The sequence below is a fragment of the Myotis yumanensis genome, unplaced genomic scaffold (assembly GCF_028538775.1).
Source record: "Myotis yumanensis isolate MYYU_CA2020_CCGP unplaced genomic scaffold, mMyoYum1.0.hap1 SCAF_20, whole genome shotgun sequence".
NCBI lineage: Eukaryota > Metazoa > Chordata > Mammalia > Chiroptera > Vespertilionidae > Myotis > Myotis yumanensis.
The window spans coordinates 13,795,071-13,815,455 of record NW_027223771.1 but is presented as its reverse complement, the minus strand read 5'-3'; the positions used below and the strand labels follow the sequence as shown (position 1 = coordinate 13,815,455).

At 47.9% G+C, this 20,385-nt stretch overlaps 1 non-coding gene across 1 annotated transcript; it reads left to right on the top strand.

Moving 5' to 3' along the window:
• Positions 1-19,719: 19,719 nt before the first annotated feature.
• Positions 19,720-19,922, top strand: LOC138998733 (small nucleolar RNA SNORA74). The gene has a single exon (XR_011469235.1). It is a non-coding gene; the product is annotated as a small nucleolar RNA SNORA74 (small nucleolar RNA).
• The last annotated feature ends 463 nt before the right edge of the window (positions 19,923-20,385 follow it).

Sequence of the window (20,385 nt, the reverse complement as noted above, 5' to 3'; positions counted from 1 at the left end):
GAATCGGGCCAAAACCGGCTCTCCTATATCTGCCGAGGTGTCCTGGATTATGAGAAGGCAGTTCTCAGGTGATGCAACCCAGAATCAGGCTCCCTCCTTTCTGGCTCCAGGATGGTCATCAGAGAATCGCCGTTGCCTTCCATCACTATCTCTGCGCACACTGATGCTGAGGTCACTCCCAGACCTGCCGAGACACAAGTGAGGTCTGAACTTTATAGGCCCCACAGCCTTACACAGTGGGCTCTGGGCTCTGCCACTCAGTGGTGGGAAGACAGACTGGGAAGCTTGTCCGGTAGGGGCAGCACATCCATCCCCAGTGTCATGTGAAGTCTGGGGGGAGAAAGGAACTGCATGTGAACAGGCACAAGGGTCAAGTGCAAGAGGCCAGGGCAGTAGAGCCCCAGCCTGCAGACCCACCACACCCTGCACTTTAGTGCAAAGTACAAGCTCTTTTTGGCAATAGTAAGAATTGTAGATTTGACTTTGAAGAAAAAATAACTCACAATACATTAGAAATTTCAATTTTGGTTTGTCACATCTTCAATAGATGTTAGCTGAACCCATTGTGGTAATCATTTCACAATGTAGGTCAATCAAACCATCGTTCTGTCTGCCTTAAACTTATACCGTGGTGTATATTGATTATTTCTCAGTAAAGCTGGGAAAAATAAACAGTGCCTTAATAAATGGGAAAAAAGTGGTTATAGATGCAGTGGAGTGAATACACCATAACTAAGAGAAAACAAGTCAGAATACACACATAACAAATAGTATCATCTTGTCTTGGAGGCGTGCTCAGTGGTTGAGCATTGATCTATGAACCAGGAGGTCATGCATGGAGTCCCTGTCAGGGTACATGCCCTGGTTGTGGGCTCCATCCCCAGTAGGGGGCATGTAGGATGCAGCTGATGAATGATTCTTATCATTCATGTTGCTACCTCTCTCACCCTCTCCTTTCCTCTCTGAAGCCAATACAACATATATTAATATAAATCAATTAGTAGTATCACCTCAAAAAGGTATCGAATATATAAATGTACGAAAGACAAAAGGAAATCCTTTGAATTGTTGCCAATGGTTAACCTTGGATAGTGGAAAGAAGTGATTTCTTTTACTTTATACTATTCTTTTTAAATTTCTACTAATAATCCTATATATTTTGATAATGAGAAAAAATCTTCTAAAAAACATTTCAGTAACTTTTTCTGGGTGTAAAATGCATTTTGCATCCTTGTTCAGTGACCATCCACTTAACTTTGAGAAACTTCAAATGTGCTTTGGGTTGTGAAATACCTTTAAAATGCATTCTTGGTCTATGGTTCTCCAGGGCGCGGGCCGGGCCGCCTGGATCCGCGCTCCCTGCCTCTCAGCGGGCGGCCGCCCCACGGGCTCCCCTCAGTCCCCGGCCTCAGGGCGGGCGCGGCCAGGCCGCCGGGGCGCTTCTTTCGGGGGTCGGAGCCTCGAGGTGTCGGGCGCCGCGGGGCTCCCGGCGGGGAGAGCGCGAACCTCCTCCCCGGCGTTTCCCCGCAGCGCGGCCGGCGAGCGGGCGATGGGAGGGCGGCCGGGCGCCCGGGGCGGGCATGTTCGGCGGGGCGTCCGCGGCGCCCCCGCCCCAGCGCCCCCTCCGCGCCGCCGCCCCGGGATCAAAGCGGCGGCCGCGCTTCCTGACCTGAGCCCCGCGCTGCCGCCGTCCGCCCGCCCGCGCGCCCGGGCGGCGAGGACACGGCGCTGGCGGTGGCCGCGGGCGCCGGGCGGGCCGTTTGCTGACCGTTCGCTGAGCGGAGAGCGGCCGCCGCCAGCATGGGCTGCGCAGCGAGCATCGCCGATAACAAAACGCATATTGTGTCCCTGGACACCCGGGAGGCCGAGGACGCGCAGGACCCGCGGCGCTGCTGCCCGCGCAGGTCGGCCTGCTCCGTCCGGAGCCCGAAGCCTTGGCCACCACCAGCGACGCCCTCCCCGCGGACCCGGACTCGAAGGTAAGGGCGCCGGGCGGGCGGGAGCTCTCCCTCCGGGCCGGGCGGGGCCGCCCCCGGGCCTCGGTGCCCAGGCCGGGCTCTGGGTGACGGATGGACGCACACCGGGCAGGGACCGGTCCGGGGCCCCGATGAAGGGTGTTGTGGGGTGAGGACGCGTCCGGGCCATGGCAGCGGTTTCCGGGAGGCACAAAAAAGAAAAAGGGAAAAAAATGCGTTTTTGAATTCCAACAGCTCCTGAATGAGACACTGGGCTTTGGAGATGCTGCATCTGCTTGGGAAAAATAATAGGGCAGGGCTTGGAGGCGCGGTAGGGGATGGGGCGGGTCAGGGACCCTGAAGAGAGGCTCCTAGGCAGGATGCCTCAGGGTCCATAGCTCAGGCTGTATTTGAAGAATTCCTCTTTGGAAGGCTGACATCTACAGTCAAGGTTCAGATTTGATAAACTTCAGACATGAGCCGCAGTAAATTTTTTTTAAAACGGTTTTTGCCGTTCTAATTGCAAAATCTATATATATAAAAGGCTAATGTGCTAAGGATTCCACCATCTGACCACTTGCTATGATGAGCACTGACCACACCAGGGGCAGACGTTCAATACTGGAGCTGCTGGGACGTGAACTGGCCATTTATAGAGAAACGGCACTGCGCTCCCCGAGTCTACAAGCAACACTCCACTTTCCCCAAGTGGGACACAGGCCCCCACCACCACCCCATGGCACTAAGCCCACAGCCCAGCCCAGCAGGGAAATGGTGGCTGTGGGCACCAGGTAATGATGTCACATAGCAATGCCAGGCTTCCTCTCCCTAACCCAGGGGTGGGCAAACTTTTTGACTCGAGGGCCACAATGGGTTCTTAAACTGGACCGGAGGCCGGAACAAAAGCATGGATGGAGTGTTTGTGTGAACTAATATAAATTCAAAGTAAACATCATTACATAAAAGGGTTCGGTCTTTTTTTTTTTTAGTTTTATTCATTTCAAATGGGCCGGATCCGGCCCGCGGGCCGTAGTTTGCCCACGGCTGCCCTAGCCGCTAGCCTCCTTGGAGTTTCTTCATCCCACTTGCTTTACAGCCAGGTGCAAACATTTTACACTTTAGCCAAATGTTTTTGAAGTGTTTTCTTGTGCCTCATCTCATTTGATCCTCACAGAAGTCCTGGAATAGGTAGAGAGGAGACTCAGTAGAATCCTCTTTTCATTTCATTAGCCAGAAAATGGAGATTTAGAATGTCTAAAAAGTGACCCAACTGAAAAAAAAACAAGAAATGGTAGAACTTGAACATGACTTCAGGTTTCCTCACTGCACAGAAAATATAGTCAAACAGTGCTATAGTTAAATATTTCTCCCTTTGTTCTCCCTGCATGATCCACAATAATAATCTGCTTTCATAGTGGTGTTCACTGCTGTTTTCCAGTCAATATCCTAAAAAAAAATTGGGGCACTTCACTAGGCTGGAAAAAGTTTAGCTAAATCAGAAAGCAGGTCTCAGTAAGCAAGTATATATATATTTATATATATATATCACTGGTGCCAGTTGCATGTTTTTCCATCAGTCATTGTTGATCATGAATTTGGTATACACTTCTATTATAGAGAAAGGGCAACTAGTAATCTTAAAATATTTCTTCAAATTTCCTTTCAATGTGCATGAATTCATGCAGCCAGCGTCTAGTAATTAAATAATACTATCAAGACTCATAAGAGGAGCATATTTATACAGAAAATATTTTTAAAGGATTAAGATCTCCTAAGTCACAGCTCTATGGTTCTAACCTCAACTGGCTCTACAGAGGCCGCCAGGAAAAGTAGAAGGAGCATTGGCCCTGGGTTCTCATTTGATCTCTGCTACTAATTAGCTTTGTGGTCTTAGGGATTTCACTTCAACTTTCTGGGACTCCAGGATACATCTGTAGAATGAGGGTAAAATTAGACCTTTTCAATAAGGTTTCTACAAACTCTTCAAAATAATTGTAGGTTCAGATTTCTACAATCTTCCTAAATATCTCAGCAATAATAAACTTTTCCTTGTTTTAAACTTTGTGGTACAAAACTTCACAAAAATGTAAACACATTTTTATAATACTACTCATTTCAAAAATATACAATCTCTATAAACTTATCCTATAACATTTTGGTAGTTACTATTCAACATTTCTTAGTAACTGTCCTATAACCCAAATTAGTAAATTTAGCTTTATCTTTTTAAAACGTCAATTGCATATTCTTTGTATTGGTGTGAAAAGGCTCAGAAAATACAGATGTGTTGAGCACTGTATGTCACTTTTATTAAATTTCAACAAGTACCTTCCCAGGTATGAAAAACTTCAGCTGAAGCCAATTTTGCGGGGGGTGAAAATGAACTCTTGTAAACATCAAATTAAAATGTGGCTTTATCTTCTGCCTTAAAAGTTAAAAAACATGATGTTATTTAACTCCCTCAAATGGCTTGTGAAGCTGAAATACTTCCATGTAGGGTCTGCCCCATCCTGACATTAGCTTAGTGCAAGAACTGAGAGCCACAAGTCACCTATTGTGTCCAGTGAGGAAGGGAGCTGTGTGTGAATCATTCCTGCTACTGAGCCCGTTGGGCAGACAGCCTGCGAGGCAGCCAGGATGCCAGCCTCAGCTCTCAGCTGGGAGAAGTGTTATGCCCAGATCTCAAGTTCCCCAAAAGACCACACCAGGAGCCAGCCAGTCCGATGCAAAAGCAGAAGGTCCTTTATTGAGCTAGCTTGCCCGACTCCCTCCCCTGGCCGACGCAGTGACCGGAAGCAGAGTGTAACCCCCTGGGAAAAACGGTTTTAATAGGGGGTGGAGTGAGGGAAGGGGAGCTGACTGTGGGCCCTGCCGATTGGCCAGGCACAAGTCGGGTCTTGTTACACAGGATGTGGTCATCTCTATGGTGCGCACGTCCCTTGATTGTCATTGGTTAGTTTAAAATCCCCGGTGTGGCCAGCAGAGGCCTGGGCTTCCGGGAAGAAGGTAGCACATGGCTGCTGCCCCAACATGGAGGATACGGGCAAGATGGAGGGCATAGCCCGCGCCCTTTCAAGAAGTGCTGCCATCTCTCTCAGAACAGTTCCAAACTCAGCCTGAGAAGGACAAGCCCTACCAGCCAAGACCCAGTCAGGCCAGTGCTGGGCTCTAGTAAAGACAGACGATTGTCTCTACCTCTTATTTCTTCTGAGACCAAACCAAACAACCTCCCAGCCAACCAACCAACCAACCAACCAAAATTTAATTATCATCCTTGCACTGAAGCCACTGCTGAATAAACACCAAGTTGTATATGGGCTCACGTGGTGACTACCCTCCAAGACACATATTCCCAAGCCTGGAATAAGCTCTACCCCTGCCCATTCCCTTCCCTCAGCTCTCCTCTCCACCCTCACCCGCTCACACCCTCACCCCCAACACACACACACACACACACACACACACACACACACAACACACACCCTGTTGGATCAGGTAGTTAAAACTTTCTGGGAAGTAGAGATTCGTCTTATCTCCTGGCTTGAGACACAAGCCCTGGAGAAGCAGGACCCCTCACTGCCTGGCTTAATAGACAGGGGGCCCTGCTGTGGTCTGGCTGAAACTCTGTCCCCAGCTGCCTCCTGTCAGCTCAGCAGCCACCACTCCTCCAGGTCCAGGGAGCACATGCAACCTGCACCAGAATGACAGGGGACCAGCCAAGCACAGGGAAGGAGCCCACACTGCCACACTGGGGCTCTTGGTCTCCCACTGGGGCTCTTTTTCCCAGGTGGCGACTTTGATGGGGCCTCTCCACTCTCCTGCTTTCTCCCAGGACCCAGGGGCTCTCCAAGTCCCACCCTTTGGGAAAGTGACTCCTTGGCTGCCCCTACAGAACCAGTCCCAGGGAATCCCCGATCCGCCAAGTGTTTTAAATACGTGGCAAGCCCAAGTTCACCCTTGGAATGAGCCTTTTATGCCCACAACAGCCACTACCACGTGGGACACTCCAAGTCCAGGCCCGGGGAGGTGCCAGATAGACTGGAACACGCACTCAGTTGCGCAGAGGAAGGGGGCGGGGGGCGGGGTTCGACAGGGCTTTTAGGCAGGAGGGTCTGGGCAGATGAGCAGGAGGGCACTCACCTTGGTGACATTGAGGAAGGTGGTCTGGTCCAGCACTGCCCCTCACCAGCTTCAGCTCCAGCTCCTTCCTTAAATGAGCAAGTGGACTCAGCCCACAGGCTGGAGAGGAGCGCCTGCAGGATGGTGGCCTGGACTCCAGGCAGATGCACTTGGTCTGGCGGCGGGGGCTCCATCCACACCAACTGCGTTCGGCCTCCAATGGCTCCTCCGCCCGCGGGACCCTGGCGGACCCGCACGAGGCAGCAGAGCGAGCCAGGAAGCCCAGTGTGTCCTGTGACTCGCTGCTGGGGTCCAATCCCAGCGGGTCCAGGGGTCCCCAAAGGTGTGGACGGAGTCGGCGAAGAAGGAATGACACGAAGACAGCCTTCAGTTGATCAGCAGCCTAGTCAGGACCTCTAGCCAGGATCTCCAGCCAAAGTTCTGGTCGGAGTTCTGGTTAGGAACTGATCAGGATCTGATGTTTATTGTCTTGTTACATCCATATTTATACCAGCCGATTTTAATCCTGTCAATTTCTATTACAAAGGTTAGGGCGTTTCTTATCTCCATTCTAGGGAGTAAAGATTATGTAGCTTAACTACCCGCCTGGCACTTAATTAAGGGGTTGTATCCCCTCCCTAACCTCAGGGAAAGATCCCCACCTGGGGAAACAACCTTTCTCGGAGAGGTGACCTTGGTTAAAACACATGGCGCTAAAGAGAGCAAACATATTAAGAACAATATGCTATATATGCCAGGTCCCTTGAAACATATGCTGTGCAGATGTTTCTTTCCTGCAGCGACTGTGTCAAGCAGCAAGGATGGACCGGCTCCCGGCAACTCGCGGTCCAGGCTTGTCCCCCTCACCCTCGTGGGCGCCTGTGGGAGATCTGCCAGGCTCACCTGCCAGGTGCGTCTGATGCTGCTGCGCCCCCTCGTGGCGCCTCTGCGCAGTACCAGGAGGCCACCCTGGGCTCCTTGCTGCCATCCTCCTGTGCTCAGTAGTGGGGTTAGTTCATCCACCCAGCATTGCTTACTGACAGTCTGTCCCTGCAGAATAACTTCAACATAGGACATTTCTGCATTCTGACCAAGTCAGTGTCGAGAGCCAGAATTTTTCATTAGGTCACTGGTTTGCTCATCATCATGTAGGATATCTGAGCTTTTAATTTTTGACTTATTTTATTCAATGTCTTATATTAAAGAAGGAAATACTTTTTCTAGATGTTATAAAGGAGGGTATGTCATTATATTATCTGTATACCAGGTGTCAGGAAGTTATAGTCAGTGGGTGAAATCTGGACTATTGCCTGTTTCTATATGTCACATGAGATAAGAATCATTTTTATTCACTTTTTAAAAGTTAGAAAACAATGAAAAGAATATTTTTGATACATAAACATGAAATTAACATTTTGGTGTCCATAATTACCGTTTCACTGGAAGACAGACATGTACATTCATTTACACATTGTCTTTGGCTACTTGCGGGTTACAATGGCAGACTTGAGTAGTTATGACCAAGATGGTATTGTCTACAGAGCCCAAACCATTTACTACCAAACCCTTTACACAGGAAGTTTGTGGACCCTTGTCCTACACAGAGTACATGAAGGCCATGTGCGTTATTATTGGCACTGTATTTGGATTTCAAATGATTTTAAATGTCGCATATTACACATTTTAAAATCTACAAAATATGGCTAGCTAGTGTTGCTCAGTTGTTGAGCATCAACCAATGAACTAGGAAGTCACGGTCTGCTCTGAAACCTAGTCATGTGCCTGGGTTGCAGGCTCAATCCCCAGTGTGAGGTGTGCAGGAGGCAGTCAATGAATGATTCTCTCTCATCATTGATGTTTCTCTCTATCTCCCTTCCTCTCTGAAGTAAAAAAAAAAAATTTAAACAATAATAAACAAAATCAACAAAATATGGTAAATATTCACCAGAGAAGGAATACATACATAGTTCTGAAATAAATATATGAGTAAATATTACAGAGCAGTTAAAATCAATAAAGAACTATTTGTTTCAAAGTAGATAGATTTTAAAATTTATGATAATATAAAAACAAAAAAGTTCCAGAATGTTACATAAAATATACCTGTATATAAATCCAGAAAGATGAACTAATACTACATATGGTTGATTGATATATTTCTATAATAATAGAGCATAATATGCCAATTAGAGCAAACATCCTTCTGGAAGAGCTTCCGGACAAAGCCAGTGCTGCAAGGGATGCCCGGGTCTGGGTGCCTGATGGTGGCTGCGGAGGGGGGCGGGGCGGGGGTGGGGGGCGGAAGCCTGGTTCCCGGGTCCCAGAGGGAAGCTGGTGCTGGCAGCTGGGGGAAGGAAGGCCTACTCTTGCTGAATTTCATGTATCGGGCCTCTAGTATATGTAATAAATGATTAAATACCTAAATTAGAAAAATGATTAGAAAATTTATAATGTAAATATAAAGAAATTGAACTGAAAATGATATAGACTATTACTGTATTATATTATTTCTTTATTATTGTATTATGTTTTTTATTTTTCTTTTAATTCTCACCTGACAATATGTTTATTGATTTTAGAGGGAGAGAAAGAGAGAGAGGGGCAGAGGGAGAGAGAGAAACATCTATGTGAGAGAGAATCATTGAACGCTGCCTTCTGTATGTGCCATGACTGGGGATTGAACAGCAACCTAGGTATGTGCCCTGACTGGGAATCGAACCTGAAACTTTTTGGTGTATGGAACGATGTTCCAAACAACTGAGCTACCAAGCCCTACTATTTCCTTATTTCTTAAAAAATGAAAATAGAAAGAAAGAGGGCAAGATATGATCACTGTTTATTCTACACTGTTTATTCTACATCTATTAAATGTTTTCTTTACCATAAATATAACTTATTATAAAAAAGGAAGGCAACATGGCTATGGAAGTATTTATTTTTATTTGTTGACAAGAGAAATGTGAATAGTGTAAATGCAGATCAAATCTTCACATACCACCAAAAAATAAATAAAATTGATGGTAATCATTGGGTTCTGATTATTTATCAGAGAATCACTAATTTGTTAAGGGCTGTTAGAATACACTTGGCTTAATTGACATCAGCTGGGACTCAGGGCGAGGTCGGAGCCATGCCCCGAGGGTGGGACCAGTCAAAAGATTGGATGTCACTCAGTCTGACTCTCCCGCCCAGTGTTAAGGGGATGGATCTCATGATGTCACAGGCCCAGCCAGATGTGATGTAACTTCCTGTAATTCGAGTCTGTAATAAACAGCTTTCAGAGCTGGGTCTCTCTGTGCCTGTCCCTCCAGAGGGCAGACTCTCTCCCTCTGTCCCTGGAGTCAGAGGGCAGACACCACACCCAGCCCAAGCTTTTCATCTATTCTATGTCTGTCTTTCATTATTCTTTAAACCCGAAAGAGCCTCCTAACTTGCTCGAACCGGTTCAAGTCTCCCCCTCCGTGTGGGATGCGGAGAAGAGACCACAGCCCCAGCACGCCCACCATACTAATTTATGACTAGCTTATCCTAAAAGAAAAATAAATAACAGCCAATAGCTTCTATAGAATACACAATAGATATATTAGTCCTTCTAATGCAACAGGGAACTGTTCCAAGGCCAATGTGAAACATTGAAACCAAATAAAAACTGAGCTTTCTTATAAAAACTTTATTGTTCCCAATAATTACACATCACAAGATAGTTGCTGCTCATTACTTACATATGGCTAAATAAATTCCAGTAACTAGCTATGGGATTAGCTCTCCAATGCTTGATAATTTACCTTATTTGTTTCAGGGAATTTGAGGTTTGGCCATTCTGCCTTGTTTCACAAAGTACATTGGCCTCATTTTATTGCCCTTTTCCCATGTCTTCTGCTAAGCTCAGGATGAGCCCAAAGGACTAAAGTAGCATCCTGGATATTTGGTTAACATGCCCCAAAGCAGTGTGCTTTAGGGATAAATCTCCAATAAAATAGGTTTCAAGGGTACTTCAAGGATGAACCAACTTTCAGGAACTCTTCACATTTTGCCATTCTTGGAAAAAGATATCCTCAATGCCTAAAAGTGATCATTTCCCAATTGTACTAATTTCTAGGACTAACCATACAGAGCCTTATCTGCAAATAGTAATATTGTTGGACTTGGAAGATACCAAGGTCCCTCTGTTTAAAATCCTCCCTGTGTCCCAATCAAAAGAGTGACTCTATTCTTAGTGTTTTTCTAAATATTTACTGTCCCCTGCAATTCATTTGCCCTGTGTGCTGACTGTCTTTTAGCCACGCCAGTCTTTAAACATTCAGATAATTTATACAATCTACCAGATGACTCTTATGGTTTATGAACATTCTGAAGTTACAAGAAAAAAATACTTGCTTATACTTGCGAATACACCTTAGTTCCCAATATTTCAGAAGCAATATTCTAAAAGACCACAAGATGGGGGTATTCCTGCATACAAGCAAATTCTCAAAGCAGTGCACTGAGCTCCCAAGTTTCAAGTTCTGCTTTGTTGTTTGTTTGTGTGTCTTTCTAAAATTTCTTTATTGATTAAGTTATTACATATGTGTCCTTATCCCCACATTACCCTCCCCATCCTCCCCACTCAGGCCCTCAACCCCCTGTTGTCTGTGTCCATTGGTGAGGCCTACATGCATGCAAATAAGTCCTTTGGTTGATGTCTCCCTCTTACCCCCACCCTCCCCTACCTTCCCTTGGAGGTTTGATGGTCAGATAGATGTTTCTCTGTCTCTGGATCTGTTTTTGATCATCAGTTTATGTTGTTCATTATATGTGCCACAGTCCCTGGTGGTCTAGTGATTAGGATTCGGCGCTCTCAAGTTCTGCTTTGACCAATAAGGTAGTCATTACCCACATGTGGCTAACTCAAAATGAAGTAAAAGGAGAAATCACGCTCCTAAGTTACACTAACCACCTATCAAGAGCTCAGTAGCCATATGTGGCTACTGGCTACTCTGCTGAGCAGTGCAAAATAAAACAGTTCTATTCTCACAGGATTTTCTAGTAATTTTAAAATTAGTTTTCTTTAATTTAAAAAATGAAGAAAGTTTTAGGAAGTGCTGATTCCTCCTATTATTTATAACGCTGAACAAGTGGAAAAAACTGAAATGTCCAGTGATAGAATTTTGGTTGTCTGAATTGTGATTTAAACATATGCTGGAATAATACAAAGCCATTAAAATAGTCTTTTATTAGAATGTGGGGGAAGGTTTATGGTATAATTTTAAGAACAAGAGGAAGCAAAAAGTATGTATACATATATTTTTATAAATACATATATATACACATTTGAAAATATAATTCCAAATTTAGCAATTTTATACTACACACACACACACACACACACACGTATATGAAACAAAGGAAAAAGATCATACTATTATCTGGTAGCTGAGGGATGTGAAATTATGGAGCATTTTATGTTCTTCTTTCAACATGCCTTTATTTTTTATCTTTTTCCAATATCACGGAGAAAAAAAATCAATAAAAGAAGAAACTATAAAAAGAATGTAGAATTTTTTGAACTTTTGCAAAAGCCAAAATAAGTTTCAGAAGATTCAGTAATGCACTTAAAAAAAAAAACAACTAAAATTTTTTTCGATTTATACAAAGTTTTGTATATCTGCTCAAGCATCTGCATAATTCTTGTCACTAAGGCAGTTGTCAAGGCAAGTGTCATTCGTAGGATGCTCCCATGTCTACAGAGCAGCTGAGCGGTCTCTGGATTCTCTCTGTCGCTACACCTGTCTAAACGCTGAGCCCAGTGTAGCATTCATTCATTTATTGGGAAGCAGACCTGTCAAACGTTTTCTATGCTCGAATTGTTCTGAATGAGAGTCTCTTCTGTGTCCCTATTGCTAGTCCTTAACCGTAAACATTCTTTTCCCACTGGTGCTTTTGGAAATTGGTTGAAATTCATGAAAGCACCAGTATGTGTCTTAGGAACGGAAGCTCCGACTCTCCATCAGGGAGGACGAGGAAACTCCTGGACACAGGAGGCAGCTTGTTGTGGGGGAGCCGACTTGGCTGGATTTGGAGCCCCACCAATTCTGGCCTCCTGTCTTCAGTTCTCTGCTTTCTAAAATGGGAGGCACATGGGGACCATTGTGGGATTAGAACAATACATGTAAAGTGCCTGACTTATGGGAGAAAGCTAGGTTTTTTTAGTTCTTATTATGCAGATGTTTATTTAACAAAATAATCCATTTTTCCCTGTTATCAACCATTTTGAGTACTGAGAGATTTTACACTGTCTGGCCAGGTGTCAGGCTGTGTTTAACATTTGTGTAGCTGGAAGTGTCAGACGCTCCGACTTCCTCTGAAGTCTGGCCTTTTGTTTTCCCTGCTGCCTTCAGATTACCCTAAGAATTCCTTCTCAGATAGGGTTGGCTTCATGCCATGGCGATTAGTTGGCATGCAGTCATAGTCCAGAGGGCTGGAGAGTGTCACACCCAGGAACATTGGTAAGATTTCTGGGAGGAGGTGGGAAATGCATGGTTTTCTTTACTAAAATGAGAGAAGAGACTGTGAAAGGTGAGATGGAAAACAAAATCACAGGTGACTCCTCAGGCAGATCAAATTTGAAAAGAGCACCTAAAAGAAATGGAGAATTTGAAAATTAATTTTCTCAAATACTTTGTATACACTTACATACTCTTGAAAAGTCTTTAGGTGCCCTGTTTTTCAATGTTGTTGAATTTTCCATCAGGGAAGGTCTGCATGGATAGGAAGTAGAAGCAACGCCTTCTGAGCTCTGGTAACTGTGGGAACAAATAAAGAGACTGAGGACAGAGAACTGCAGATGCCTCCAATTCCCTCCTCTGCAGCCAGGACTCTCAGAGGGGAGAGGGGGACATGCAGACACTGGGGTTACTATTGGAGGGCTGAAGACTGCTCCCCTGAGATTAGCGGGGCAGACTGGGAGCCCCCAGGAAGGATGCTGCATGTCCTCACTCTCTCTGGGTGAGTAGAACCCCAGAGGTAAACTTGGAGTAGGACCCCAGGCATGGACCCAGGCTACCTACTCCCTGAGAGACAATAGGAGATAAAAAGACTCTGCCCCTGTTGCCATAACAACAAAATAGCTCCGCCTCCAGTCCCATATAACACCAATGGAAAATGCACTGGGTTCATTTATAGACAGGATTCAGTTCATGAGGCTGAACTCAGATATTAAATTGGGCTAAATATTATCTTTTGCTCCTCTCCCCTCTATCCTCTGGTGGGGAACTCAAGAGAAAGTTCATTTAGAAATAAATGAATAAGCTATGTTTCCTCTGCACATTTAACATACTGAGCACATTTGCCACTTTGATCCTTACTTATCCTTATTCATACAAAACTGTAACTATATCTGGCATTTCTTCTTAAACGTTTTTCTTCTTAAACGTTTTTCTTCCTCGCTACAATGTGCAAAGGACATTTCTTATTATAAACATAGTGCTGTGATTTCAGCTATTGTATTTCTGAGAAATAAGCTGAGCTTCCTTTCACCAGATACTGACCAGGGATCTTGTGAAAATAGCATAAAGGTTCTTGGGAGGAGAGAACACTTCCTAGTATCTAGTGATAAAAGTAAACTTCCGAATTTGTATATATTTCTTAAAAAGAAACCTTCAAAAGTAATTGCTGAATTGCCACTCAGCACTGGGGACACTTTGGTCCTAGCACAGGCCTAGGCACTTACTGAGAAAGTCAGTTCTAGAAATGTCTGTAAAATAAACATTTGGCAAATGAATGAACAAAGAAGCAAAGAAACACTGATAGAGAAGATGCTCCACTCTGCTGATTTAAAGTTTGTATTCAAAAGGAGGTTTGAAGCTTCCTGCCGTGTTTTTTAGCTTCTTTGGATTTTTAAGAGGCAGGACCTTTGAAGTCTAATGGGAGAAAGACAAGAAAGTGCTGAGTTCAGAACCATGGGCAGTGGGAATATCGGGGAAGCTCAGACCAGTCATTTCATCTCCCTGAACCAGTTTCAATCTGCAAAACAAGTAATGCGTGTTTTTTAAAAAGATATTTTTATTTATTAAATCCATTGGGGTGACATTGGTCAACATGAACATATAGGTTTCAGGTGTGGGTTTCTATGTTACAGGATCTGTATATTGCACCCTATGCCCAACGCAGGAAGCAACACCAGGCTGGTGAACAGGAGATGAGGTGTAAAGGCGAATCATAGGTCAACAGGCCACCAGAGGCCAGAGGGCTGGCCTGTGAAGGACCAGGGACAGGAGCAACACCCTGGGGTGAACCTGGTCTGCAGTCAGAAGCCTCTCCTCCCTGAGGCAGTTCACAAAGCAGCTCCTGCATTTCTGAATAAAAAATTGAGACACAGGTTTTGACAAAAAAAAAATTAATAATAAGATATTTTAAAACTTTGTGAATCCATGTGGGATGTCCTAAAGTGGATTAAGATATCATATGTATGTACCTGTTAATGAATCAGGTTTATTACAAATATAAAATATATGAAATCTGAAAAGAGCTCCTTGCGCAGGAATTCACTCAGCAAGTGTGTGCTGTCTACCTGGGTCTCAGGGGCGGGGCCTTCACAGGTCACCTTTCAGGCTCTGAGAGGGACTGAGAGACAGACAGGTGAACAAGAACCAAGACAACACTTTATTTCAGAAGACAGGAAGAGCCATGAAGAAAACAGACTGAGCTTACATGACTAGGGAGCCACAGGGACACAAAGGATTTCTATTGGTGCCCTGACCAATGACCTTAAACGCAGTGGTTCACAGGACAAAGTGTGGGATCTCAGGTGCTGTGGGTCAGAAACCCGAGGCAGTTCATTGGGTTGCCCTCCTCCCAGGAGGCCTCCAGGGGGCGGGGGATGCTCAAGGGGAGGAGCCAGAACCCATTCCTTATGGGACAGTTCCCTTCTGTGTCCCTGCCAATGGCACTCCCAGCTTCCTGGAGGCTCCCAAACATGTTGGCCTTTGATCCCTTCCTCCAGCCTCAAAGCCAGAAACTCACGTGGAGTCCCTCCCTGGCTTCTCTAACCCACCCTCCCACCCAGTTTTCACTGTCAAGAACACCTGGTTATGGAGGGCCAGGACCTGGAGGTGAGCCACACCTCCTGTGCTTTCTGTAGAGGCCTGGGGTGTGTTGGTGTCAATAATGTTTATTCACTGATTTTCAACAACAAGAACACAAGAAAGCTGAAGAGGTTGGCCCACATGGCTGACCTGGCAGGGTTGCTAGGTTACCTCTATGACCTGTCTTACTTTTCTGACCTCTGTTAGTACTGTGACCTAATGCCAGGTATACCCCTTAGGTCTGGATGGGGATTCCCCAGTAGGGTGACTCCCAAGCAGGCTCAGGGAAGAGGTCCCCAATATATTTAAACTCAAACATGGCTGTTGAGATATACCTAGCCCCATGGAGACCTGGGGAAGCCACCCCCAAAGGACAGGCAGTGCCCCAGGGCGAGGAGAGCCAGGCTGGATGGGAACAGCAGAAGGCAGGGGGCACATAGAGTGCCCTAGTGTGGGTTGAAATTACTGCCACAGCATGAAGGATTTTAGGCACCAGAATAGGGGGATCTGATTTATATTTTTTAACGATCACTCGGTGATTTGACATTTGAAATGATATTTGACATGTGTCCTGAGAGTCCGGGAGGATTTGGGCAGAAGAAGATGGTGAGATGTGCTTCAGGTGAAGACAGTGGACACAGCCTCGAGGCAGGACAGATGAACACTGGGGACCGGAGCACATGCCTCTCGGAGCCTGTGAGTGATGGGACAAGGCAGGGAAACAGAAGACCCTGCATGGAGGGGACAGGGCAGGGGGAAGGGGACCTTCCATGGAGAAGGCAGAGCAGGGGAGGCAATTAACCCTCCATGGAGGGGGCAGGGCAGGGAGGAGAGGGGACCCTCCATCGAGGGGTCAGGGCAAGAAGGAGAGGGAACCCTCAATGGAGGGGACAAGAGTGGGAGAAGAGGGGACCTTCCATTGAGGGGACAAGGCTGGGAGAAGAAGGGACCCTCCATGGAGGGGAGACTGTACGGGGATGGAGACCCTCAATGGATGGGATTGGGCTGGGAGAAGTGGGGACTTTCCATGGAGGTCATAGGTCACGGAGGAAAAGGGACTCTCCATGGAGGGGAGACCGTAGGGGGATGTGAACCCTCCATGGAGGGGACAGGTATAGAGGAGAGGGGGCCCTCCGTGGAGGGGAAGGGCAGGTAGGAGATGAGACCCTACATGAAGGGACAGGTAGGCAGTAGAGGGGGACTCCATGGAGGTGACAAGGCTGATAGGACAGGGGACCCTCCATGAAGGGGACAGGGCAGGGATGAAAGGGGACCCTCCATGGAGGCCGTGGGTCAGGGAGGAGAAGGGACCCTCCCTGGAGAGGGGACTGTAGAAGGATGGGAACCCCCTATGGAGGGGACAGCAGCCAGGAGAGGAGACCCTCTATGGACGGAATGGGTCATGGAAAAGAGAGGACCCTCCATGGAGGGGGACTGTAGGGGGATGGAAACCCTCCATGGAGGGGACATCGCAGGGAGGAAAAGGGACCCTCAATAAAGGGGACTGTTGAGGGAGGAGAAGGATCCCTCCATGGAGAGGAAGAGCAGGGAGGAGAAGGGACCTCCATGGTAAAGAAGGGCAGGGAGGAGATGGGACTCTCCATGGAAGGGAAGGTTAGTGGGAATGGGTACTCTATATGGAGAGCGAAGTGCAGGGGGTGTGGGGAACAGGGAACTCTCCATTGATGGGGCAGGGCAGTGGGGATGGGCAACACAGGACCTTCCATGAATTGGCCGGTCAGGGAGGAGAGGGGACTCTCCATAGAGGAGTGAGGAAAGAGAAAGTGGGGACCCTCATTTGAGGGGATTGGGCAGGGAGTAGAGGGTACCCTCCAGGGAGGGGGCAGAACAGTGGGGACAGGGAACACTCTATGGAGGCTAGAGGACAGGTGGGGCAGGGAACCCTCCATAGAGGCGGCAGGGCGAGGTGGGGACAGGGAACCCTCCATGGAGGGGACAGTGTAGGAAGGAGAGGGAACTATCCATGGAGGGGACAGGGAAGGAAGGAGAGGGAACCATCCATGGAGGGGACAGGGCAGGAAGGATAGGGGACCCTCCATGGAGGGGACAGGGCAGGAAGGAGAGGGAACACTCCATGGAGGGGACAGGGCAGGAAGGAGAGGGGACCCTCCATGGAGGGGACAGGGCAGGAAGGAGAGGGAACCATCCATGGAGGGGACAGGGCAGGAAGACGAGGGAACACTCCATGGAGGGGACAGGGCAGGAAGGAGAGGGAACACTCCATGGAGGGGACAGGGCAGGAAGGAGAGGGGACCCTCCTTCGAGAGGACAAGGCAGGGAGGAGAAGGGACTCTCTATAGAGGGTGGAGGGCATGGGAAGAGGGAAACTTTCATGGAGGGGACAGGGCAGGGAGAAAAGGGGACCCTCCATGGATGAGGTAGAACATGGAGTAGAAGGGACTCTCCATACAGGGTGGAGGGCAGCAGACAGAGAAACCTTCATGGAGGGGCAGGGCAGGGGGACAGGGAACCCTCCTGGGAGGGGGAAGTGCAAGGGGACAGAGAACCCTACAGGCAGGGGGACAGGACAGTGTGGACAGGGAACCCTTCAGAAAGGAGTTAGAGCTGGGGGACAGGGAACTACACTTGGAGGGAGAGACGGAATAGTGGGTACAGAAACCCCTCCGTGCAGTGGGGAGGGCAGGAGTAAAGGGAACCCCAATTAAAGGGGGGCAGGGCAGGGAGGAGAGGGAAGACCAGGAACCCTCTATGGGGAGGGAGCAGGGTAATTGGACAGGGAACCCCATGCATGGGGAGGGCAGGAGAAAGGGAAACCTCACTTTGAGAGAGCAGGGCAGGGAGGAGACAGATCTATCCATTTTGGAGCAGGGCTGGGGAACAGGGATCCCAACTATAGGGGGAGGGGCATGGAGAAGAAGGTACCCTCCATGGACAGGGCATGGCAGGGGAGTAGAGAACCCCACGTTGAGTGGGAGTGTCAGGGAGGAGAAGGTTTCCTTTATGGAGGGGGCAGGGCAGGGGGACAGAGAACCTCACTTGTATGGGGCAAGCAGTGGGGAAAGGGAACCCCGGTTTGAGGGAGAAGGGCAGGGAGGAGACAGAAACCTACATGGAGGGACAGGTCATACAGGAGAGGGAACAGAGAATCCTTCATGGAGGGGAGAGACTGGGGGGATAGGGAACCCTACTTTGAGACAGCAAGGATTTTGGCACATGTCCTTAAATAGATGGCAGGGCAGCGGGGAGAGGGCGTCCTCCATGGAAGTAGCAGAGCAGGGAGGACAAAGGACCCCACATAGTCTGAGCAGGATAGTGGGGTGAGGGCACCATCCATGGAGCGGCCAGGGAAGGGGGGACATGGGAGTAGAGATAGGTAACAGGGGAAACAGACCCTCCTTGGAGAGTCCCCTGTTCCCCCACGGTGGGGCCCTTGTTCCCCAGCCCTGCCCCTTCGCAGCATTCCCTGTCCTACCTGTCCATCGGCCCCTCCCATGGTCCCCTACCCCCGCTGCCCTGCCTTCCCATGGAGGGGCTGCTGTCTCCCCTGCTCTGACCACTCTGTGGTTGGTGCCCTTATCCCTCTGCCTTTCCCTCCATGGAGGGTCTTCTGTTTCCCTGGCCTGACCCCTCACTCACAGGCATCTGAGGGGCATATGCTCTGGTCTCTCCAGTGTTCGTCTCTCCTGCCTCCAGGCTGCGTGTTCACTCTCTGTACCTGAAGCACATTCTCACCTTCTTCATCTGTCTACATCCTACCCTTGCTCTCAAGACACATCTCAAATATCATTTCAAATGTCAAATCACAAACAGGGAAGGGGTTTGGGGAGTGGGTGGTGGGGGTTAGGACGTGGGGGTGGGTGGTGTGGGGTGTGGGATGTAGGGTGGTGGGTGGGGGGTAGGAGTGGGGAGTAAGAGTGGGAGGTAGGGGTGAGGGATAGTGGTGGGGGATGGGAGCTGGTGGGTGGGGGGTCGGGGTGGCAGGTTGGGGCAGTGGGTGTGGAGTGTGGTGAGGCAGATGGGGGCTGGAAGTGTGGGGTGTGGGGTATGAGGTGGCAGGTGGGAGCTAGGGGAGTGGAGTTTATGGTGGCAGGTGGGGGTGGCATGTGGGGAGTGGGCGCGTAGGGTTGGTGGGTGACCGGTGGGGGAGGAAGAAGAGGGCATAGGGAGGATAAATGATGATGGAAGGAGACTGGACTTGGAGGCAGTGAACACACAATAGAATATACTGATAATGCATTATAGAATTGCACGCCTGACCTATGCAATTTTATTAATGAATGTCACCCAAATAAGGTTGTTTAAAAATAAAGAAACGGTGGGACTTTTGTGGTTGCTTAGGTTATGAGGGTGGACCCCACATGAATAGGATTAATACCCTTTTCAAAGATATCCTATTCTAAGCTTATCAGGAGATGACTTTGTATGTTATATAAATGTCTAACCACTATTTTGTACACTTGAAACTAATATTGAATGTCATCCCTAATTGAAAAAAATAAATTAGTAAAACAATTTTTAATACAAATAAAAATGAAAATCAGAGTGATCTTTAAAAAATATAAATCAGATCATTTCACTCTGTGCCTAAAAGCCTTAAGCGCTCCAGCAGGGGTCAGCTCTCCAGACAGAATCATACCTGTGAGGGTGTTACACTGCTGGGAGAGGAACGCCTTGTCTTCTTCCTCCAGTTGCTCCCTTCACTGCTCTGGTGACGCGTGGCACTGGTGCAAGGCAGTACTGTGCTTCCTTGAGAGTGAGCTAAGCAGCACTCTGGCTGCTCAGTTGTTGTGTGGGAGCAGACACAGGAAAAATAAATTTAAGCCTTAAAGGTTCTAACAGCATTTCAACCCACCAAACGGACCTCTATCCTCCCTTCCCTACACTCCAGCCAGCCTGGCTCATCCAGCCTTGAGGAAAGAAGGCAGGGACAGTGCTGCTCAGGAAGCCCGTGAGCGTGCATGTGGTCAGAAGTCTGGAGGGAGCTCCAGTTCTCTTAGGATAGAAATGGAGGGATGAATCTGCTGAAATCAGCCACCCATGAGGGGACTCTACTTTTCACTACTTGAGGAGGACATCACACCTGCATGATCCGCCATGCTCTTGCTCCCCTGTGGCATCCCAGGGGACCCATGAATCATCCACCACAGGAAGCAGTTCTCTGGCCTCTGAGAATGCACAGACCCTCTGCAAAGCCCTTCAGCTCACACGGCTGATCTCAGACTACAGATCCCAGACATCTTCATCCTGGGAAGCAGCCTCTTTTGACT